Raw genomic sequence first — 26,022 nt, forward strand, 5'->3', positions numbered from 1 at the left:
ACTAGAGAGGTACGTGTCCTCTGGCTTTTTCAGACCATTCTATCACTTAGCATACTCTCATAAGATACTGGTGACCATAAAGTATTTCTTCAGCTGACTGTCATTGCAATTGCAGGCATAGATAGAAGAAGTAAGGCTAAATAAGGCTGGAGGAATGACTGAACTTTGTCCTCTCAGTTAATTTGTATCTGACTCGTATAAGCAGGATTCAATCTCCTGTTAAGAACATTCTGAAGAACAGCATTAGATCTGCGAGGGGATTTCCCTATCACCAGAGAGATTTTTGTCACCTTATCTCCCTGATACATCCACGCAGCTAGAAATGTCTTTTTTTTCCCTTCCTACTATGACTGTTCACAGTCCTGTACAATGTAATGTCTAATTCCATCTACTGCAAATGTGTTAGTTACAACAGCACAGATTTTGCTGCAGGCTAATGACAGTTTCACATTGAGATATGTATTAATCGAGTTATTAGACTGTTTTCAGACCCCATGCCCGAATATTAAGTGCTGGCTAACACATGTCTGTACTTATCATAGAGAGACTGGCAGATGCAGTCAAACAGATGTAGGAGAACAGCTCAGGGAGGGCTGCAGAATGCAGATTTGCATGCATATGGCTGGAGCCATCTGTAAAGAGGTATTTTTTCCTATCTGTAAACAGGTATTTTCATAAAGGATCTGCTTATTTTACACAGGACTTTTCTCTGGATATTTAATAACATCAAAGAAGAACTACCAGGGCAATATAAAAAGTCCAAAGCAAGTAAGAAAGTGTGATTCTTGTGGGGGTAGGATTAGATTTCATGTAGGCTATACAAGGAAATAATTCAACATATGGAAGCGTGACTTCTGAGAATATAGGATTTCCAGGCAAAATCTTGGTGGCCATACAGAGGTAGTTGAAACAAGATGTGGGATAAAGGTAAGAGAAAAATGAATGCAGATGTGGAAAATGAGTTCTTTTGTACAGCATCACTGGAGATAAAGAATGATAGATTATTGCTGTAGTGATACAAGTACTAAAACAAATAATACTAAAGCTTCTGTTAAGTGTACTTTGTGATTATAAGCACACAAAAAGAAAATATTTTAAAGCAAAACTAAGAAATAAAATATATATGCAATTGGGTCACAAGAAAACTTTTAACTCAAATGTAGTACTAATATTATAAAAATTTCCCATTAAAAAATTAATAGCTGATGTCTGTGATTCCTATTTAAAGAAGGAACAGCAAGAGAAAAAGAAAACAAAACAGAAAGGAAAAACAACACTCAGTAAAAAAAGCAACTGAGTGGTTTAAATAAAGAGTCATATATGTGTACTGCTGGAACAAATAATGATTGAAGCTGAAGGAGCTCAGGAATTAAGATAAAAGTAATTGATCCAAGAGTTTCAGAGTGGGAGATAACATAAAGCTGGAAAAATAAAGTAATCCTTCTGGGCAGTGGTGGAAAAGAAAAAATAAATTTACTTAAACTCTCCATGTTTCAAGTTATAGGTTGTTTATAGGATGTTTAGTAAGTGATATTTGGGGGGGTTGGTCTCGATGATCTCTAGAGGTCCCTTCCAACCCCTACAATTCTGTGATTCTGTGTGATATACAGTGCTGAAGGCTGTGCCATGTGAAGAGCTGTTGTCTGATGGTGTGTGACTTTTATTAACCCTTAGAAAAAATCACTGCAGAGTGACAAGTGGAGTAATTTTTAACTACCAGAACTTCTTTGGAGCTATCCTCAACAGTTTAAGCTAATAAAAGTGATTGCTCTTCTAAAGACTCAAAAAAAAAAAAAAAAAATCTCTATTTTTCATCTTTCATACTAATCATTATAATGAAATAACTCATTACTTGTATTTCACGTCCATGCTGGGGTGAGCTGCAGTGGATTCTCAACAGTGTTCACCAAAAGTGGGATAAACTGGAGAGGCAAAACTGTGAAAATAGTGTACTGTAAAACCGCTCTGAGGATGTAGGCAAATGTAAAATGTTGATGAGCTGAAAGAGTTTGTGGTAGCTGATGAGCAATATTACAGTGCAAGACATAGATTGGATTGCACTGGGCTGTCCCAAACATGAAGGTAGAGAGAGAGCAGTTAGTAAGGAGTCTGTCCACCAGTATTACAGAATATAAGAACATTTCAATGAATTTATAAATGACCAACAAAATTAGAAATACATTTTTCTATTTGCAGTTGTGAACTGAATTCTATTAGCTGAGGGAGAGCAATTGAAATGGAGGAAATGAGGAAATGAGCTTGCCAAAAAGAATACAATACATAGGTGTATACCTTGAAAGTAGCACAGAGTGGATGAGCAGTCAAACAGTGGTGAGAAAATTCACAAATAAAAAGAACACCTGTACTGCTTTAATAAACAAACAAACAAACAAACAAACAAATAAAAGAAGAAAGAAAGAAAAGAAGAAGAAGAAGAAGAAAGAAAAGATTAACAGAGCAATGAAGAAAGTCAAAACTTATTATTTGTGATTCGGGACATGCTGCCCAGTTTATTCCGGAAGGGGCGTTCACTGTGATGTCAGTAATGCTTTTGGTTGTATTGGGATGTCTTTTCCCTTCCTAGTAGTTTTCCAAGAGAAAGAAGCAATTGTATCCCTAATGAAAAAGTAAGAATTTGAGTTAATCTATAAAATATTTTCTTTCCAAGTTTTGTTTGCTTTTCTTTTGCAAATAATTTAAGTACATGGTCATATAAGCAGAACTATAGTATTGTTCATTTAAAACAATAGTAGAATCATAGAATATATCTATTTCAGAAGGTTGTGTGTTTTTTTAAGATTTTTTAAATTTCATAAGGGATAGTTGAAGTTAGTCACTACTTGCAATCTGTAAGATAAGACTGGATTTCTGTGAGTAGTTCTGTGCAGAAGGTGAAAATAAATGATCATGATGATCCCATGTGAATGAGGAAATTGTAAAGCAATTATCATATCAGAGGAAATTTCAGCAGCTTTCTTTCATCTTTCTATGTCTTGTAAAAATGATTTCAATATTATTAAAATATTTAAACACTCATTTAAATATTTATTAATATAGTCCTCCAAACCAATAAGGCAAAATTCCAAGCAATAGTTTTAAAGGAGCAAGGATTTTGTCTTCACTATCCTTCTAAACATAGTGATTAGTGTAAGTCCTTGGAGTTGAATCCTTATTCAGTATTCAAAATAACATGCAATATTGTACAGAGAAAAAAGAAAGCCTTTTGGACTAATGAAATATCACTTTGGAATAATGAATAATCAAGATAATAGTTTTGTTCTAAAATAGTTTGAAAAAGTTTGGCAAGGGGTCTTCAGTTTTTTTTAAACAAATCTTCCTTCCTTTCACAGTGGAAGGAATAACTACTCCGCATATAAATTTTTGTCTTAAGTAAAAAAATCATCTTTACAATTTAAATTTAAATTTTAAGACCCCTGAGCAAGGATGTTGGTTTCAACAAACCATAAGGGAGAAAAAATATGTTTTTTTTTTCTCGTGGCAGTTATGGATATTAACAAAAGGAAATCATCAATTGAAACGTGTAAATACATGTGACAGTAGAAATTATAGATCAGAGTATTGTAAGAACCTAAACTGCAAGGAGTGATTAAAAATAGCATTTTGTTTCTCCTTTCCATCAGAGCTGAGGAAAAGATTAGAAATGGAGGATCGTAAGTACAAGAACAATATTATTTCTGTTAGCTTGATAGTGCTTATTTGTTTCTGTTTAGGTCTTGTTTTTCATGGCTTAGCAACTCTTATATAAAATAATTGTGAATCTGTGGCTATATGTATGCATAATGAGTCGGCAACTGGAGAAAGAACATGAACTATAGTGGAAATGCTAAGTCAGTGCCTGAAGCAGTGATTGAGCACCTTGCAGGAAAGCAGGGCCAACTCAGAGGACCGCAGGTGCATGCAATGCAATGCAATCTTTCCCAGACCTCATTTAAGGGTTGACAGTGGAGGCAACTGTATCTTGCTGGAGGTTTGTGCCTACTAGAGGCCTTCCAAAGGTAAGCGGTTTTTCTTCTTTTGTTTCTGTACCTTTGGCTGCTGCCTTTGGGCTTATTCTCATTTGCTGCAGCCTAGGCTTGTGCCACTCCGCTATTATTGCTGTACTTTCCATCACGTTACGGCATTATTACATTGACTCTGCTCATTTTGAAAGACAGATTCATGACTGTGATCAGAAGAAGTCTGTACAGACTTAGTACTAGACTTGAAATTAAATTAATGGGTATAAACTCGTAGCAAATCAAAAGTTTGTGATATTGAATTTTGTGTAACTTGAAAGATACCTTTATAGTCTTTACATGAAATAAGATCAGAAAATATATCTGAAATAATGACTGAGTTAGAGTACTACCATTGAAATCTAGAGTACTTTCCGCTTGCTTTTTTTTTTTTTTTTTTAAATTTATTTTTTATTTTCCAAAGTAAGGAAAGGGAAATATACCACTGGTTAATGTAAGTGAATGCAAAGAGTACCGTTTGCCAAATGAAGGACACAAAAACTACAAAGATCTAATTGCCTTGTGAACATTTTGAGGAAGAATGGGGACTGTTGGTTCAAGGATGCTTTTTGCAAAAGCAACAGTAAGTGTTTAGGAAAAAAAAAAAGATTTCAGCATAATTAATGTAAGTATGACTTTTAAATACTCTGTAGTAGTTCACTAGTCAATGTATTAGAAAAATAAATACTAAGAGTACTGAAAAGAAAGCCACGTGAGAAGAAAATAATAAGAAAGATCTCCAACTTTAAAGACTCATTGGAGGTGACAAGTATGACTGTTTCCTTAGAAAACAGAAACACGAAAAAGGGTGGAGTTCCAGGAGTATTAGGATAAATACATTCTACTTGAGTGAAAAAGTGTTTATTGTATAGCTATATTATCAAGATCCTGAACAAAAGTGTAGAGGGCGTGAAGAAATAGCACAACAAAAGCTAGGAGTTAGGAAATTGTTTTGTTTTAAAGTAGATGCTAAAGCAAGAACTTGTTAAAGTATGTGAAATTGCCCTTCTCAAGAGCAAGAAAGAAAGTACAGTTTAAATTAGAGATGAGATACAGTCTTCAGTTATTTCCAGGAGACAATAGAATACAGAAAGTGAATACCCTATTACAAAATATTAAAAAATAAAAAATAATTTAAAAAAAATACCACACTTTCAGATAGAGAGAAATCCAAACATTGCATGTGCTTTATTTATTTATTTATTTTTATTTCCACCTTAAGGTTTGGGACAAAAAAGAGTAGATGTAATTTGTAAAATATCACTGGCAGAGCTGAAAGAACACTTTATTCATTACAAAGAAATCTTCAGTAATATCAACATAGTTTCTTCTCTCATAATAATACTAACAAGTTTTATTTACTGCATTAGCATATACAAATCCAAGATGTAATATTTGTATGTACAAAGCTTCTTACGTAATCCATGAGAGCCCATTTAGCTAGTAAATTACCATCAGAAGACTTGAGCAATTATCTGTTTTTTGAAAAACTGGGGAAATCTCTCTTCTGGTTCTCTGCTGATCTAATCATCTTGATTTCACTGACTTCACTTAAGTACTAATAGACACCAGAGAGATCTGGTGTCAGGTCTGAGGTTATGAAAGTATTTGAGTACCTCCTTAATTTTAAGCAAATGAATGACCTGCTTTGTTAATCATTTCCCCACAGGCGTCAAGACAGTTGTCATGACAGGTATTGTGATTTTGAACTCATGGAAAGTTCAAACAGTTGGAAAGCATGGCGTAGCATTAAGTGTCTTGATAAATGTCTGGTTTTGGTTCTTACTTACAGGCACACATGCATCTGACAGGCACTCCACATTCACAGATCCCCTCAGTAATTACCCAGACACTCTCTCTTCCTGACACACTTGCCTAGAGCCCGGAAGCTGATTTTGAGGATGTCCCAGTGGCAGGAGTTCAAAGGCCCTACTTATTGTGGTAGCTGATAGTGAGACCCCACTGACTTCAACTGGCTCCGTGGGCCAGAGGTGCCTACTCTGTAGGCACCAGGAGATGTCACTAAACTTAGTCACATTGGTCTCATCTGTAGCTGGTACCTCATCACTGCAGCACTCGCACACAGGACAGAGAGTATGATTACAAAGAGATATGGTTAAAGAAGGATTTAATAAGAAGGTAAGACAAAAGGAAATGGTCAGGCAACCGTTCTGATGGGCTCTGCTTTACATGTGGCGTGTCCATTTTCACCCATTTCTCTTCTGTTTCTCCCCGATTCTCTTCCTTCAACCTGCATTGTTCAATGGTACTTGTTCATCCTGCTGTGTCACCATGAAAGCCTCGTATTTTCATTGTAATATTAACAAACTGATATGTTGTAAAACATTGAAAGTAATTAAGGATCCGTATTTAGCTGTTTTTTAAACTTAAATTTCTAGACTTTTTTGTTTTGTTTGTACTTCTTGGTTGAATAACAAATCTTTGGATTGCTTTCATCAATTTTCATTTCTTCATTAGAAATTCAACTTAAATAGAAGGTTGAAAATTAATGCAAGAACATAGAAATTAAAAGTACATTTCCTATTAATAATAAAAGATTGTTTCTGTATCTGCATATATAAGAGTAAGCAGTGTTAGTGCTTTCTAAGATAGGGGTCTTAGAAATGAGATTTGTGTAAACAAATAATGGAAACATTTCCCCATGCCAGAATATAAATTGTTCACTAATGTTAGAAATTCACGAAGTATCTGTGGTTTAATTTTTATTTGACCTCAATACATTATGGATGACAATGTTAGATAAATATTTTTGATTAAGAAATCAAAATGAAGATGCCTTGGGATTTAGCTGTATAACTCATAAATTTGTTCCTAAGTTGTTATTTTTATCTGTTCTTTTTTAATCTGCATTGTCCATGAACTTCTGCATATTTTAAACTCAGAAACAAATACAAATAAAAATGCAATATACAAATGCTCTTTGTTCCTCTCTACAGTTATCAAATAATTTGTATAATCTGTTCATTTTCTATCAGCTACTCAGTCTTTTGCTATCATAAAAACATAATGCTGATGAAATGATGAGTTCACTTTGTCTTTCTTGTTACTATAATCCTTTTAAGAATATTTGCATAGATGAAATATCTTTAGAACTTCATTGATAGAAGCTTGTTTTTGCTCAACACAAGGTTGTTCAATCAATTATTTATAACTTTTGCTCAAATTCTTCCACCTGGCCATGCTACTATAAAATTTATCTAGATTAATAATTTGAAAGCAGTTTTGAAGGAAATAATGCCCTATTGTTTTGTTTTAAAATTTTGATAAACTGTAATTAGTTATAATTTTTTCAAAATGCTTCTTTATAGTGAAATTTAATTATTTCACTGATAGTTCTTCCCCTGAAAGTAGATACTTTTTTAGCAAAGCTATACGTTGTAAATAGACATTATCCTTGCAGCACACACGTACTAACTCCTGCATAAATTTACCCACGTTTCTTAGGGAATATATCAGTTTATCCCTACAGTTCTGAGGGGTTAATATTCTATTCTATTTCCAGCATAAGCCTCTACATGATGAGTATAATAATTACAAAAAAATGACTGGGATGTTAGAGTGTCTTTTGAAGGAGTAAAGGAGTAAAACTGCTCTACTTATCTTCAAAGAAGACATAAAGAATAAGGAATAACATTCTCAAACAGCACAAAGCAATGGGATCATTGACCAACCCCTCCCTGTCCCCCCCCCCCCCCCCCCCAAAAAAAAAAAACAACAAACAACAACAAAAAAAAAACAGCATGGAGCTTATGTATCAGAAGATAGTTCCAAAAATAATATTTAATTTCATCTTTTTTGTTCTACATGTGTCCATTCTTAAACAGTTCTAATTTTAAGGTTCATGAAAGGAAAATTATGCTATAAATACCATAGGCTCACAGGATGATAGTAAAATGAATGCTGGAAGAAACCTCAGGATGTTATCTAAATCCAGTGTTTGATTCTCAGTACTGCCTACTCAGAAGTCATACCAGGTGGCTTAGGGATTGATGCAGCAGGTAGGGGAAAAGCATCGAAAATGAATACTTCACAACTTCTCTGGTTACCTTGTTCCACTGTCTGTCTTCTTGGAAGAAAATTTTTTTTCTTGGATATAGTCAACCTATATAATCAACCTGGATATCTGTGCTTATATCTATCATCTCTCATCTTCCTGCCTTGCACCATTGGGAGTTTGGCTCTGGCTTCTTGATGAGCTCTCTGTGAATGCTTGGCAGTGTCTGTAATTAGGTGCCCAAAAGCAATTGCCTGGGTAGGCTCAACAACCACATTTTACTCAGTCTTTCTTCATTTTGCAAATGTCCCGCACTTAACCAGTTTATGGGCCCTCTGCTGAGCTTGTCCCACTCTATTAATGTCTTTTATGAATGGAAGACCAAAGACAAGATTGTAGATTAGGTGAAGTGAATGCCTTGTGAAGGGAACTCACCATTTCCCTTGGCTTCCTGGCCATGCTTAGAATAACCATAGTTATTCTAAATCCAACACTTTCCCAAGTTTTGTATCATCTGTGGAAATTTCATTAACTGATGTGATGTTTTGCAGAGGTATCAGAGCTCGGATACATATATAATATGCATCTATTCCTGTGTTTTACTAAATGGGTGCATCAGGTTAGTCAGAGTTTAATTCAGAGGTCTCTCACTACCTGATTGCTTGTCACAGTACTGGAAGGTGCTTCCCAAAGTCAATTCTTGCAGATAAGCTACAATTGCTAAAAACTGTAAGGCATACACTTCCTAAAAAGCACTTGCAGAAAAGAACAAGATGAAAATAGAACTATGCAGAAAATAGCATTTTTTTTAATTAAAAGAAACAAAAGAAAATTTATAAAAAGAATAAGGATGAAGTCAATATGTAATTTATGTTCATATTTTTTCCACAATACTTCCTAGTTAGGAGTTGTGAGCAACTTAGAAGTTATATATATGTTTTATATACATAAGTACACAAATATATACATATAAAATGCAGATCTAGTACAGATTACACTTTTTGGAGGCATTTAATGAATATATAGTACTTAAAGCAAAAATAAATTGAAACAATAAATCATATTTTAAAAATTGAGAAAAAGCATAAGTTTAGAGAACTTTTATGGATTAGTAGAAGGCGAGATAAAAATGAGATTGGAAGTTTTTAACAGAAGATGTTGTATGATTGCTGTGACTAAAGTACTAAAGAAATATCTATGCTTATGTTCTTCTCTAATAATAAGATACACTATAGAACAATAAGCCTCTCAGTTCTCTAAATATCTTGAAGAGACCTGTGAAGACAATAAGAAAAAAGAATGTATCATACTAGGAAATCGCATTAAATTCTACTGACTTCAATTGCTCATTAAATGAGAAATTATCAGATGTCATCAGAAGTGCAAAAGCCAACTTTCTTTTCTATGATTCAGAATGACAAATAAAGGAACATCAAACTCTGGGTGACTGGTTTAGTTTTCTTCTCTTAGGGAATGTACCTAACTCTATTTTATGTCAAAGAAAACTGGAGAAGATGTTCAGCAGACACTGAAGTATTAAAGACTCAAACATTTCTCATGGAGCTGAAAAAATATTTGCCTTACTGTTTGCCATTTATTTCATTTCCCCTAGCTCTAAACAATTTCGGAGTTTCAAATTAGCATTTTCAAGTAGAAATTAATATTTCCTAGATTGACCACATCAACGTACTTCACTACATTTAAATTCAAGATCTGATTCTCCAAATGTCTATAATATGATTACTCGCATTCATCTTTCTGATGCATTTGACTTCAAAGAGACTGAACATGAAAGCAAAATGAATCCAGTGCAATAATATTTGCAGAATTGGGCCCTTAGCAAAACAGCTATTCAGACTTAAAGTATATAGAACACTAAAGAGACAATAACGTAAATAATAATATTCCTTTATGTAATCTATGTTGGGGGGAAAAAAAATCCTTTTGGTTTAAAGGATATTCTGTGGTAAATTGCATCTGTTGAAAGCCTTTCCTGTTTGCACAGAATATTCAAACTGTCTAAATGAAAGATTGTCAGAGAGTTTCTTCTCAGGGAACCATTTAATTTTATATATGATACAGTGGTGTTTCAAGAGAAGTGATATACAGATCACCTTTCCCCAATAAACGTTGATGGAAATCAAACAGCCAAACAGCTAATCAAAGGAAAATGATACTGTTATTGTAAATTCAGGAATTCCAATCAGATTTCTCCATGTTTCGAGTGAACAGGTCCTGATGAGATATCTTCCTCCTCTCCTGCCTCCCAGTTTGTTGAACTTATCCTTTTGTTTTCCTTGCTCTTACAGTAAGTTTTGGCACTTATACCAAAGCAAATATATATTATATTTTAATTAAATATAATTATATATATATAATTTTTTTCTTATTAACTAGAAATGTCAATTCAAATTCTTATTATTTGTTCATTTCTCACAAATATTTTTTAAAATGAAAAAAAGTAAATCCTATTTTTAAGGTTATTAAAAAGAAGAAAACCAACCTTTCATTGTCATCCTAATTGCTTGCATATGTAATTGATTCATGTATTATCTGAAACGTCTACCTAAGTTTCATGAGTTGGCCGTCAGGGGGCACTAAAAGAGCATACAGATCCTCTGTTCAGTCAACCAAGACTATAACGTGTCAGCTGTGTGGCCATCCTACTTTCAGATCCCCTTAAGTGTCTTATGCTTGAAGCTACAAATCAATCTTGTAAGCACTGAGAGTGTGCATAGATCCCTGTAAGTAAGTTTTCAGAGAAACAGTCAATGCCTACTTCAGCAGCTTGGATTTACAGTAAATTTAAACCTAAAGGCATCTAGTGCAAACTAAACAGAATGACATACACCAGTAATAAATTAGGACAAGAACACTAACACTTTTCACTTTTTCTACATAGTAATCATAGATAGAAAAAGTTATGGATTAGAGTATTTCTTATTTGTACTCTTCTGAAATGAATGTTCTTTTTGCTTTTCATGTCTTCTGTGACCTCATAAAATATCCTCAAATACAACAATTTGAATATGAATTCACCCAGATAACTGTGGTGAATTTTTATTTGTTTATTTATTTATTTATTTATTTATTTATTTTGAGATCCAGAATTATGAGCAAGAAAGCAGAATTATCCTAAAAGATGTTTTGTTTACCGGAATATGTGCTTTATGTTGTCTTCACATAGAAATATTTATTTAAAGATGCAATTCTAACATGTATCCATGTAGATGCATTTTTTTTTAGATGAATTATGTTTTGAAGGTGCTCATCACATTTTGTTAAGTACTTAAGGAGCAGAGATTCATCTCAGCTAACTTTAGTAATCTAAAAATTAAAGAAAAAATTGAAATCTCTTCATGTTGGTTTTCTCTAAGGTCTCTGTTAAGATTATTCATGTCACCTATTTTAGATATATCCCTTAGAGAAGACATAATTGTTGATCCGTTTTGTTCTGTACATGGATCCTAGAAAAAAATAGAATAGTTGAAGACACATTAGATAGCATTTGTATCACTTAAAATTCACTGGTATATATCCAGTGAAGTTTTCTCCATAGTTAGCAAGTGAAACATGTCAAATCTATAGGAGAACTCTTCCAGTCTTTCGTAGATATCTAATTTCTTATTAGATATTTTTGTGGCTTAGAATGGCAGGCAGCTAAGCACCATGTCCCTCTGCCAGTTTGAATCATCTGTCCTGACTGTATTCTTCCCAGATTTTTGAGCACCCTTAGCCTCCTCAATGGCAGGGCAGTGTGAGAAGCTGAAAAGTCGTTGACTTATTGTGACCACTGCTTGCAGTGACTAAATCATTGGTATCCCAACTGAAACCGGGACACATATCTTGTCTTTTTTCCTTTTTTTTTCCCTTTTTTTCCCCCTATTTCTTCTTGCCAACCAGTTCAACCAAGCAATTTGCTTGGAATTACGCAAGACAACTTTAAACAAATAAATGATACAAATTCCGTAAATGATAATACTATGTAGTTGTTCTGAAAGAAATGCCTCCTATTTATTTCCATGGAAATTATAACAGATACAAAGAGTGCAATAACATTATTTAATAGAGCAAATTCTTGCTACAAGACTATTTTTCAAGATAGTCACCAGCAGTAGCTATGTATTTTCACCAGCGATGAACAAGAGTCTTCATACTGCATTTGTAAATATCTGCATCTGTGGAGGTGACGCATTGTTGCCAGTGGCACCATCCACTTCCTCACTGCATTACTTTCATAGCAGCCCTTGTATAAACAGACTCTCAGTTTGGAGGTGTTGGTGAAGTTTGTTTTGTTTGCTATTTTTTTGTGTGCATTGTGATCCCAATGCTTCTGTCTAGCACTATTAATGCAGAAAGAAACATGGAAGTAAAAATGCACAACAGAAGTAGTCAAAGAGTTTGAGAAATTACATTGAGAGATCGAGTTGATATGCAGCCAGCATTAAAAACAGAAGACACTGTTACTAGATATGTACAAGGTAGTCTTAGAGTATTTTTTTAAAAACCTTCCAAGTATTTGTATGACTCTACAAATGCTTTAGAGGGAAGTTAATGTAACAACCTTCTTTCATACCTTGCACTGGCTGTGATTTAAATACAATGAGACCATGTGTGAGGGTTTAATATTAAAATACAGGAATTAGAATGGTTTTTATACTGGAGTTACTTGGGTGTGCACTGGTACTGAATAGCAAAAGGAAAAGGAACTAGTACTAAAGGAAAAAGAAACAGACTCTTACACTTTATTTCCACTTTAAATGATCATCCGGATATGCTATTTTTGTTTTAAAGACTCAGCTACCTTCCCTATGAAAACTTCCTTCATTTTATTTAATCAAAATGGGCTATATATGTCCATATTTTTTATCTGCCTAAGACTAAAAAATCTGCCTGAAGAACTGAAAAATCTGAGAAAATTCAGTATGTTGAAGTGAAAATAATAACGTCTATTTCTTATTTTGACTCTTCTCCCTTTTTCCTTTTAAATGAATAATTGCCCTTTGCCTTTAAGAATTTTGATAAACAAGAAGGCCAAATGTAAAAATCACACTCTCTGCCATTCCTTGTAACCCAGATGCTCACTTCAAATATCTGGATATTACCTTTGTTCAGCATATGTCAAGCATGTTCTTTTTCTCTCTCCAGGGGATGTGTAAATGACTGAAAATAGAAACCAGACAGGAGGAAGTATGCAACAAAGTGAATCTGATACAACAACAAAATAGTTACACTGACTAACAACATCTTTGCTCAGGTAGTGAAAAGGAGTGGATTTTCTTTAAAAAAAATAAAAAATAAAAAAAGTCATACCACATAGATGCAGTTCTTCATATAGGCAGCCACCTTTGAGAAAATCTACTCACACTTAGACTTTTTCTCTTTCATATCCTGTAGGGACATCACAAGAGGAATATTTCAATTCCAAAATGTAATGAATAGTTATTTACCCTAACTCTTTGCTGTTGTGAAGACAATTCCACGCAGGTTTCAACCATGATTTCCTTACTGTAACCCAAGGGGAAAAAACTTTTGCCAAACTAAAATACTGTTTACTGTCTCAGCAGTTATTTCAATAAGCTAAGTATCTAATGGGAAATCATTTAAATTACTCACAGATGTTGATGCTTCCAGAGAAATAACAAAGAAATCTTAAGAAAGCTTACATTAATATAAAAGGCACTTAACAACTTGCTACCTGACCTGCTGGATATAAAGAGGATGTGCCTAAATGGAAGTCTTAAGGACTTGCATGTCAGAAAGCAGCATAAATTCAGAGAATTCTAAACACAGACATCTTAAACTCCTTTCCCTAACTTATTTTGAAGTCAAAATGCTCATGTCAAATGTATAAATGAAATGGAGAATAGAATACATAATATATAATAGAAACGGAGGATGTGGTGGCCAGCGTGGTGCTACCAGATCTAGAAACAGCTGAAACAGGTTTTCCTCTGATGGGTGTAGTGCTGAATGGGAGACTAGGACAAAAAGGTTTATTTTTTGAAGGTACATTTTTGGGGGGTATTTTGACAATAAATTTCACTGAATCATTCATCAGTCAGAAACAATTAATTTTTATTAATGGGGCAGGAGTGGAAAATGAGCAGTTCTGCTTACATACCAAAATGGGATTTTTTGATGAATACGCTTGATTTCCACTTCATTGCTAGTAATGAACTACTTTTTAATTCACAGTAGAAGTGACCTACTTAATTTATTTACAACTTTTATTTCATATTGTACTTTTTAAATACTTAATTCCTGTATTTTCATGTTTAAAAAATATAAAATTCTCAGAATATGGGCATATAATAATAAATTACAAAAATTAAAAAGTCCATATTATGTGCTACCATGTATCTAGTGTTTATAATACAGTCTGTTTCAGGTGTAACTTTATTGTTTTAAAAAATGACAGACTATTTTCACTTCTTCTGCTTTGTATTTGCGAAACCTTCTTTGATAAACATGGAATTTTGCAGCATGTTTTTGTAGGTAATGTCTTTGCAAATTGTAATCTTTAAAAATTAACACTATGTTCTTACAAATTAAACATAGTACCATATTATTTATTTTGACATAAAAGTACTACTCTCTCCTTTTTTTTCACTGAACACTCCTCTTTATCCATGATTATTATTATTATTATTATTATTTTTCATTTTTGGAGGGTTCTTCTTTCTTTTGAGAGGACATTAGGACAGCTAAATATCCCCTTTGTGAGAGAAGTTGCAGGGGAACCATTTGTAAGACTTCAAATATCCATGTTTAAATTTAGATAAAATTAAGATCTTTCAAATGTTTTATGAATAATTGTTAAGGAAGTTATACCACAGGATGGTTGATAACTTGATAATAATGGTGACATTTTGAGGTTTAACAAAAGCAAGTGTAGAGTCTTGCATTTAGGAAGGAATAATTGCATGCACCAGTATGGGTTGGGGGATGATCTGCTGAAGAGGAGCTCTGCAGAGAGGGACCTGGGCATCCTGGTGGACGACAGGTTGGCCATGAGCCAGCAGTGTACCCTTGTGGCCAAAAAGGCCAATGGTATTCTGGGGTGTTTTAAAAAGAGTGTGGCAGCAGGTCGAGGGAGGTGATCCTCTCCCTCTACTCTGCCTTGAGAAAAGACGACTGAGAGGGGACCTGATCCAGGTTTATAAATATCTGAGGTGTGGCGGCCATAATGGTCATAGAGGCCAGTCTCTTTTCAGTGGTACGTGGAGACAGGACAAGGGGAAACGGACATAAGCTGCAGCATAGGAAGTTTTGCACGAATGTGCGTAAGAACTTCTTCACGGTGAGGGTGACGGAGCACTGGAACAGGCTGCCCAGGGAGGTTGTGGAGTCTCCTTCTCTGGAGATATTCAAGTCTCGCCTGGATGCCTACCTGTGCGACCTGGTGTAGGGAACCTGCTTTGGCAGGGAGGTTGGTCTCGATGATCTCTGGAGGTCCCTTCCAACCTCTACGATTCTGTGATTCTGTGATCTGCATAGGATTCAGGTTGAAAATACCTGGTCTTCCTGAACTGAGCTAGAGCTTTAAATTGAAAGTCTCTTAATTGTCATGACTGATCTGATTACTTATCTATTGTTATAAGGTTTGTAAATTATAAACAAAGATTTCTAGATAAAAAATCCTTGTTTTCTCAGAAAAATTCTCAACAATAGATCTATGTATCATTAAAGTCAGTAGGTGTCTCAGAATGTGACTTTTTTTCAATTATAGACAATAAAATATTAGTTTCTGTCTTTTTTTTTCCCTTCTCTGCAATATGTTTTTTTTTGTTTTCCAGATATTACGCATGTTCAGAACACTTTCAACCAGCTTCAGTCTCAAATCATCATTATAAATATATCCCAGTGTAGATGCCTAGCAATAGGGATATTGTCACTGATACATGTTGCAAGTATTTAATTATAATTAAAAAATCACCACACCAAGCTACATTCAGTTATATTATAATGTGATTAAAGGCTTGCTTTAAGAAATAGTCAGGATCTGCTCTGCTAGTTTTACTTCCTAATCCTCTAAGAAGGGATTAACATAAAAAAAAGTCTCATTATTTCTCTGCTCCTTCATTTCAAGGCATAAATAATATTCGAAGATTAGAAAGCTTACTTTGTCTCCTACCATTCCTATTGCACAAGCAAGCATTGTCTTTTCGCATAGTAATTTTATGATTATGTATGGTCATTCTTACTTTTGTTATTTTTACTTTTGAGTGACTTTATAGGTTTTGTGATTAGGTCCAGCTCTGTTCTACTGGCTGATCCATGCAATAACACTGAGTGAGTCTTCCATTGTCAGTTTCTTTACTGAATCTATTTCCATTATTTTAACCAGATCATTTTAAATCCTTTCCATGCATACTCATACACACTCTGTAAAAATTAACTAGTAAAATACTAGTTAATTTGCCCTCAGAAAAGGAAGGTACTTTCAGAAATATTTATTAGAAATAGGAAAAAAATTACTCAAAAAGCTATTTAAATCATAAATGTTTTCCCATTTTTGTAAATAACTCAGCTAAATATTTCCTTTGAGTTTAACAAGGAGGTTGTAAATGTAAAAATGCATAAATGTGGGGAGTAAAAGTTACTTTGCTGAGTATCTGTATTGCCAAAGAAATTTAAAACCTCCTACATCTAGAATTCACAGGGTAGAATGTCATTTCCACAAGACACTATTTGACACTACAAGACCTAGACCTTATTGCTGAATATCTGTGATCAGGCAAAGAAATTTATTGTACTATATGTACTGGTTGTCCAGAAAAGTGGGGATTTTAAAAACAAGTTTATACATTTGTAGACTTTATTCCATAGGTACTTAGCCTGACTTAAAACAACAACACACCTTGGAAAAGGAAAACTTGTTCTTCCACATTCACTGCAGAGCTGGGCTTGGTGCTCAAAGTTCTCTGTCAGGGTACAAGGGCTTTTGAATCTAAAAGTTTTGTTGAGATAAATTTTATGTTCCTGGTGTCATTTTTTAGTACTTTTTTTTTTTTTAATATCAGTCATATTTACAGAATTTTTATACATATTTTCTTTTCAAATAGCATTTAGTAGCAAACGAGTACTTCAAATAGCATTTAGTAGCAAATGAGTACTACTCTTGAGTAGCAAAGTATGGATATTTAATAAGTAAGTATTTTTTGGAGAATCCTTATGGGAAACAGGCTGACTTAAAACGTTCTTTAATTTGAAACAACCATTTCTGATACAAGGCCACTCTATAAGCACCATGTGAAGTAAAGCTTCAGAACAGGACTAGCTTTCTGCATATGATTAGAGAGACCAAAATTATCTTTCCCTTGGCACATCTGCAAGAGACAGCACTTAAAAAATAAACTCTCTCTGCAGGCTATTGAAATTAAGCACAGTGATCTCATACAAAGCACAGTGCAGCTGGTACCATGGGATGAAGACAGTTGAATCTTTTCTAATGGAAAAATGAAGTCAGACCAAGCTTGCCTCCTTTCTTTCACAAAATATAATTATGTAAACTACAAAGCTCCATTATAGACAATGTTTATAATTAGCAACTGTTTTTCCCTTAATTTTAAGTGGAGCCTGTTAATGGTTGATGTCAAGCCAACACATTTCCTACAGATGCCACAAACAATGAACAATCAAAAATCTGTTTCTGTTGTTTCTTTTGTAATTATTTCAAATTGTGGAAACCTGTAATAAAAATCAACGTAGTGAACAAACACCATTGCATGTTGATAAACATCATAGTCTTTCAATTTCAGGAAATCAACTATGGCATACTAACTCATAGAGAAAGAAAATTCTTTCTCTACTATATATACAGAGAATTTGACTTCTTCTATTTTCGAGTTTGTATCATTTTATCACATACAGTTCTGTTGATCTGTCTGAAGAGTTGAAGGAGTTTGTGATCCTCTGCTTTATGTTTAGACAATGTTACATATAATTATATGTAATTATATACACAGTAATGCATCAATTCAAACTATGAATTGCTATATTCAGCAGAATGATGTGAAAATTCTTCTTTCCATTCTTTTGTGGTTTTCATAATTTATAAGCATGTTAGATGTGATTTTGCATTGAACTCTACTGAGACAGTCTCCTGCATAAATCTAAGCTTTTACCAATTTTTATTATTTCTTGAGACTGTAGGTCTCTACTGTGTGTTAGACAGTAAGGATAGAGCTTATTTACTAAAATCTGAAGTAAGAGAGTTCCTACAAGTGAGAAAGAAAATGCAAATTTCCTTGTTTTAGAGAGGTACTTCCTGTCTAGTTATAGCTCCATCAGAGAACATTGATGGAGTCATCAATTTCAATGTATCTTTACAAGAAGGAAATAAATTACTTAAAAATTATTTATAACCTCTTCTATCAAACAGTCCACCCATCAAATCCATGTATTTTCAGTTTGGAGAGAAAGATGTTTTGGAGGACAGTGTCAAGGGCCATACTGAAGTCCAGATAGATGATATCAGTGGCTCCTTCCTTGTCCTTTGGTGCAGTTATGCCATCATATGTTGTTCGGGCACGACTTGCCATTGATGAAGCCATGCTGGTTATCTTGTATCATCTGCCTGTATCCCATGTGCCTTGGCTTAACTTCCACATTCTGACTATGCTTTCTCTTTGATTTTTCACAAGATCTTAGACAGAGTTTTGTCTAATTTTATACAAGTTTTAAGGAGTTTTATTCTTGAATAATAGAGGACTTGAGATTGTTGTTTTTATGCCGTTGTCTGTAGCTAAAATTAAATAATAACTTTTCTACTCAAACAGGGCATGATGATCGCTGAGTTTATTTTGTATTTTCCAGATGAAAATAGTGAAAAATTGATTATTGTAATGAACTAGCATGGTATATTTATTTTTAACTTCCTAGACAAATGTAGGTTTATCATATTTTTTGTTTTTAATAATCTAATAACTATAGCTGGAGTACAAAGCATTCACACTAAATAAGGGGGAAAAATATGGCATGTTTTTTCTGCATTTTAGAGACAGTGTTTTCTAGATATCTGAGGGAATCTAATTTATGCTGAAAAAACTTCCTTGATTTTGGTTGACTTTCTTCAAGGCACAACTGCCAAAGTAGAACTGATGGGAATTAATTTTCAATCCCAGTAAGGAATTTTTGTTTATTTGTATATGAGGGCTTTTTCTTCACTGTAGGTTCAAATTGATGTTATTTATGTTGCTCTGTGAAGATTAAAGCTAAAGCAACATGATCTCCTCAGCACAAAGTTTACAAGTAGCTCTTTGAAAACTTAACTGTGTTTGAGATAACTTTTCGTGTTTGTTATGTCATGAAAAAATAAGACTGAAAAGGTACCTTCTGCCTGGAGCCTAGAGTACAGTATGAAAAATAACTTTTTATGTGCCTTGAAGTGGTACTGAAATAGAGTTCTTAGGAAAGTAAATACAACTTGAACACATTTCTTTGAGGAGTAGGAAATTGTCCATTGTTCTTTAACTAAGAATTACGTTATTTCTCTCCACCTAATTACTGTAGAAATTAAGAATGATATTGACCTGTTCACTAGCAATGTAATTTAAATAATATAACGTACATGAATCAAAACTTAGAAGTGCAATCTGCAATATTATATTACGGCTATTATTTATAGTATATATTTGTTTGTACAGTAAAATGTCTAACCATATTTTCTTATTTCTTTCTGTTGCACAGAAATATGTATTAATTCTTTGTGGCTGTTGTAATGCACTGGGGCTAGTGTTTCTTATGATCCCAATAAAATTGCCACCAGACTTCAGACTCTGAAACAAATATGACTTCCTGAAGCTAATGCTAGAATGAAAAAGAGGATAGATTAGACTTCAGATATGGGAAGCCCTCAGCTGTGCATCATCTGGTAGCAAGAAACCTCTGATGATGGCAAGGCATACCCTGATCAACTCTCAAGCAAGAAATACAATCGCATTTTTGTTGTTCAAGTTCAGCCTGGATTATCTTAATAGAAAACAATTCTATATAGTATTTCTACAACAGCCATGTACACAGGGTAAACTGATGACTTTTCTTTGAGATAAAGACACACAGATGGCATAATCACTAGTATGCAATGGAAGCTGTTTACATCAGGGATAACTGGCTGAGCTTGCAGCACAGCACAATTCTGATGGACAAGCTATATGAGTGCACAGCACATCAAAGGTCTGCGCCTATCCAGGATAACCTATATGAGTCACTAACTCCTTGATGTACAACAGTCTTCTAGTTAGGATGACTGGTATATGGGAAGAAACATTTCGATCAAGACAGTAAATTCTAGAAAATTCTGATTTATCCACAGAATTTCCATTAAAAGATTAAACAAATCCCATATCTAAACTTCAAAACCACAAGTATGAGTTGTATTCATTTTTAAAAATCTTTCCTTACCCATATAGATGTTATTTAATACAGTATTTATTTCACGTGTCTCACTCCTGTTTATAGGAGGGAGATGAGGTTCTTTTAATATCTGGTGTGAGATTAAGAAACAACAGCTCAAATGTTAGTCCAACCAGTTTATTATAAATCTGTATGGGGCTGCTGAATCACGGCCTGAACCTTTGATTGATCACCTGAGGCGAGCAATGAGTCAGCCATGGGAGCACAGGTGAAGGCAATTCACCTGTGCTGCAGGGAGGGGTGGAGCCTGGCTCCACCTCTCCTAGACCCATTTAAGAGCTGACTGCCAGTGGGGAAGGATCTCTCTGGAGATCTGCTCCATCAGGAGTTCATCTTGTGAGCCCAGGACAGGGTGAGTGACTTTCTCTTATTTCTCCAATATAAATTCTATTAGCCAAGCTCCTGGATATATATCTATACCATCTGTATATCCATTGATTGAACAAAATCCTAATCAGGGAGACGGGGAAGGGAAGGAGAGCAATAGAAAAGATAAGAAAGAAGCAGGAATTGTGTAAAGCAGGGATAGTCACCACCAGGATCCAGCAGCGGTCCCATTGTACGAGGTTTCGAAGGTCCGAGGCAAAAGCAGCAGCATGGCCGGCCTTGGGCAGCAAGCAGGTGGCAGGAAGAAGTTGCAGAGCCAATCCAGGAGGAAGCAGCAGGATTCAGGTAGGAGGCCCAGGAGTGTCCATCAGCATATAGGGATTCCATAGTGAGGAATCTGACGGCAGACACCTTTGTTCTTCTTCAGCATTGTGGTAGAGCGCAGAGCAAGTCCAGGAGGCAGAGAGGCAGGTTGTGAGGCTTCTCATGGCAGAAACCTCTTCTTCATGAGGAATCTGTTGCCAGAAGACCTCTGTTCTTCTTCATGAGGAATCTATTTGCCCGAAAACCTAAACCTCATGGTTTTTGATTCCTCTTTTATCCTACTTTTCTTCTGCCTATGTGACATCCCTGTGCGCTTGAGCAAGAGTCATGTGAGTGCCCCCTGAGATGGCCATCATCCTTGAGATAAATCCACACAAAAGATGGCTTCACGGCTATTAAGCTGCAGCTTATCTCTCTCTCGTTGCCCCTGGCCTTATCTCTGTCCCTCAGACAAAGGATTTCACAACCCTTGCCCAGGACTTGCCTGGACTTGTTCATCTGTTTCCCCAGCAAGCTTTGAGACAATGATGTAAAAGAATAATCTCTTACAATATGATAATAGACAATGACATTTGGACCATCTAGCAATCAAAGAAAAGAAGATAACTGAAGATTTTTAGCTTTAGAAGTAGTCTTTTATTTTTCTGTTATTTGCTTTATTTTTGTAAACATTTAGACTATACTAGAAATGTTTAAAATTTTTTTAAGTGAAGCAATCACAGAGTCAGGGACTCTGATTACATCTATAGTTACTGTAAAACAGATAATAGCTAAACTAACACCTGAAATTAAGCTAATGATGTACTGAAAAAAAGCATAGAAAAAGAAACTGTTTTTCCTATAATCATCTCTGGACTGGTAAAAAATTCTGAAATACAGATTCCAGACTATTCTTTGACTAGTGGAAAACTGTGAGTTGGCTTTGGTACATTTTGTTTTACAAATACCGATACTGTTGGGAAAAACAAACTATCGGGAAAATAAAAAAAAACACATTCTACAAATTGTTGTGTGAACACTCATTAAAATCCTTTTGCGATATCAGTATTTCCAGAAATTAGAGTTATGATGAATTTCAGTGCCATGAATTTGAAGCCTATGTTCTGTGTTCACTAAATGCAATGATGTAAGTGCTTTAGATTGTCTGCAGAGCAATTAAATAACTGACATTAGAAAGCTTTTGAGAAGACAGTGGAAAACACTGAGCACTTTCATGTTCTTCAGGTAATTCTGTGTATCAGTAATTCAGTATGTATCTCTTCTTAAAAAAGAAACCTATAGCTGGACTTAAGAGAGGTACTACTATACATTATCCCTAATAATATTAAAAATGCATAATACTTAATATGAAAATATATTGTATGAAGTGCTTACATGGAAAAGTTAATATTTAGTATCCACATCTACCATGTCAGTTTTGGTTCTCTGACAAAGATTTTTTTAATAAATGTATAAGAAAGCTGTCATTATAAGGTATTGTTTTTGTATGAATTGGAGAGGGAACCAACTACAAAAGGAACAAATATCAAAATGTGACTCCATAGTCAGTCATAGGCGAGACTAGGTCCTAGGATTTTTTTGTCTACTTTTAAAAATATTTTTACACTGATACAACTGCTTGTACATTTGTGTCACTAAGCTACATATTATTTATCTTTTCCTCACATGTTCTTCTAACATTAGTATGGGCACCAGTAAATGCTCTTCTGTGGGCACAGTTATGTCTATATAGAAGGGATTTCCAGCGTAAAAGTATAGCAGAGTTTTTGTTATTTCTTTTCCTGTTGTTGCTGAAATGCAGGTTGATATAGCTCTCCCACCAGAACTTTGTAATGTAAACCAAGCCTCAGGCTCTCTGTTTGCAACTGACCCAGTAAAACGTTATTTTGTAGTCATTTAATATTTGGAAAAAATTCTTCACAATTCTGAGTTCTAGAAATGTTGTGATTGTTCTACAGGTGTGTCTGTGTTATTACAAGATCTGGGCAGGCCTAGGGCCTTTTAACTTTCTAAATGCAGCAGTTTTAATATATGATAAGAGTCTTCATATTGTATGTGCGAGAAAAGGTTCAGGTAATTACTGAGATGCTTTACTTTTACAGTTTAGCAGTATCAGTTTACCAGCCCCAGAGAAGGAATATACTTTATAAAATCTAGAGTGTACTTTCTTTTTCACTTCTGTATTTCTCTACTTTGTCACAGTATAAGTTGTAACTTGGAGTATAATTCCAATTTGTGACAGCTTTGAAATTTTTAAAATTATTTTTTATTCAGCAAAGCTGAAATAATACTTCTAAGTACTTAAAATGAAGCGTAGTCATGGAAAGGCTGCTTTCATACGTGGGTTTCTTCACACACTCTCACAAATCAGAAGTGACCAGAAATGTTCTCCTTTTAAAATTAGTAAATTGAAAACCTAAATTGAATTGTTTGATTTTTGTTTCAAACTATTATTCTCAGTTTCAAAGTGTAGGAATGAGATTGAAATACTTGATCTCCAAGTAGATTTTGAAAAAGAAAATAAAAAAATAAAATACTGTACATAAATGAAAATTACAGTTACATTCACTGTTTTCGTAACATGTAATAAATTCTTAAACAAACTTTTAACGAACAATTAATTTTAAAGAAAATGTCAAAGAACTGTAAATTAGTGTATTCAGTGATTAAGGACCTATATGTAGAAGCACACTGTGATTAGGTAATTTATTAATGAATTAAAGGCAGAGACTTGTCAGGACAAACCAAAGTCACACAAGAAACCTATTTTGACATTTCTTATGTTCTGAGTACTTACATTATCAAATTTTCTTTTCTCTTAATACACTTAGCTTCAAAGGAAATCTCTTCAATCAAATGTTTATTTTCTCAAGCAAGCTAAGGAGATGTCCCAGAGCTGTATCAGTAGGAACCATATTTTGAGAGTACACTTTGTGATAAAGGTGAAATGAATCAATTCTAGAAACATTCATCCAGACATATGCAAATATAGCACCTGTCAGTGATACAATGGAAGGAATGGAAGATATCGAGAGGGATCTGAACAAGCTTCAAATGTTGGCCCAAGAGAATCCAATGAAGTTCACAAAGGCCAAGTGCAAGGTGTTGTACTTGAGTCAGAGGAATCTCAAGACATATGTACAGACTTGGAGAAGAACAGTCCTGTGATGAAGGAGTCGGGGTCCAGGTGGATGAAAAGCTGGATATGAACCAGCAGCATGCACTTGTAGCCCAGAAAATCAACAGTATATCCTGGGTTGCATCAGAAGAGGGGTGACCAGCTGGGTGATTGTCCCAGTCTGCTAGGCTGTTGTGAGGCCCTACTGAGTATTATGTTCAGTCCAGGGGCACTCAATACAAGAAAGAAATAGTGCTGTTGGAGTGGGTTCAGAGCAGGATCTCAAAGATACTCAGAGGGATGGAACACGTCTCCTATGAAAAAAAGTTGTTTGTTTAGCTTGAAGAAGGGAGGGCTCCAGTTCATTGTGGCCTTCCAGTACTTGAGGAAAGTTTATAAGCAACTATTAGACTGAACTTTTACACAGTCTAATAATGATAGAACAAGTGGATGTATTTTAAACTAAAAGAGGGGAGATTTAAGATAAATGTTAGGAGGAAATTTTTTATTCAGAGGATGCTGAGGTACTGGTACAAGTTGCTCAGAGAAGTTGTGGATGTCCTGGAGGTGTTCAAGGCCAGTCTGGATGGTGGCCTGAACAACCTGATCTAGTGGCTGACAACCCTGTCCACATCAGGGGGTTTAGAGCTAGATTATCTTTAAGATCCCTTCAATCCTATTCTATTCTATGGTATGGTTCTATGACCAAGAGGTAGTACTTCTATTATCTCTGAATGTATTTCCTGTCTCAATTGAAGGAACAGCCCTTATATCACACTCTTTGTAAGGCCTCAGTGTAAAACTTCACTAATATCCACCGTGGTAATGCAAAAACTTTTGTAAGGATTTTTACCAATTTTAATTTTTTTACAAAATATTTAACTTCAATTCTAAGCAAGCTATCAGTGTCTCAGCTTCCAAACCTGGTGATTTTAGAACATAGTGACAAAGTAAGGGGAATCTTTCTTCTAGTAACAGAACATAGCAAAAATATTTTATGTTTTAATTAATAATAAATGACTTTTCTGCATCATTTTTCTTCCCTTATAAAAATATATTTTAGATATTTAAAGTTATGGAGTCAGAGGTTTGAATCTGAGTCTTCCAGCTTTTATTTTTGTTTTGTTACTATCTTTTGTATTATGACCTTAAAGAGAATGATAATTGTATGAGAAAAATATACATTGACTTTTCTGGAAAATTAGGGTCTGCTTTGTTGGATGACATTAGAAATTAGCAAGTAAAAGTATTGAATGCCTTTTTATAGAAACAATTTTATACTTAATTAATGCAAGTTAAACTGTCACTTCTTAATGCTAGATATCACATTATTTTCCTATCTCTTTATTAAGAAAATCAATCTTGTGACCATTTCTTAGTTCAAATCGTATTACTTTAATTTTGCCTACACTTTTTTGGTTTATTAATAAACATGTATTTCATTTTCAGTTACAACAGTATTTTACACTCAATTTTACACTCAAAAAAAAATCACTCACTCATTATGCACTCAAGAGTGCATATGTAGAATGTTTGCAGCAGAATCTTTTTGATGGAATTTAAATGAATGAGCAAAGTATTCAATGAATTAAGCTTCCAGAAGTCTCATTAATTATATTAGGATTGACTATAGAATACTTGATCAAGTGAATAACTTCAGCTGGACCAAATATTACTATACAGTATCTTCATTTCATAAAAAGAATCATGGAACAATTGTGAAAATAAATATATCACAATGATCACTTTTTTATATACTTTGAGTGACAGGGAAATAGTAAGAATATAAGATATTTTTCAAT

General features: G+C 34.3%; 2 long non-coding RNA genes across 3 annotated transcripts; one reads left to right on the top strand and one right to left on the bottom strand.

Moving 5' to 3' along the window:
- Positions 1 to 7,799: 7,799 nt before the first annotated feature.
- LOC146544505 (uncharacterized) lies at positions 7,800 to 21,580 on the bottom strand. Of its 2 annotated transcripts, XR_014883179.1 has the most exons (3): positions 20,985 to 21,580; positions 16,895 to 16,984; positions 7,800 to 13,422 (listed from the first exon to the last, which is right to left on the bottom strand). It is a non-coding gene; the product is annotated as an uncharacterized LOC146544505 (long non-coding RNA). The 2 variants fall into 2 exon arrangements; XR_014883178.1 differs by lacking the exon at positions 16,895 to 16,984.
- On the top strand, positions 20,588 to 25,675 carry LOC146544506 (uncharacterized). Its single transcript, XR_014883180.1, has 2 exons — positions 20,588 to 20,803; positions 23,934 to 25,675. It is a non-coding gene; the product is annotated as an uncharacterized LOC146544506 (long non-coding RNA).
- The last annotated feature ends 347 nt before the right edge of the window (positions 25,676 to 26,022 follow it).

This window comes from Meleagris gallopavo, chromosome 4, assembly GCF_905368555.1.
Source record: "Meleagris gallopavo chromosome 4, MGAL_WU_HG_1.1, whole genome shotgun sequence".
NCBI lineage: Eukaryota > Metazoa > Chordata > Aves > Galliformes > Phasianidae > Meleagris > Meleagris gallopavo.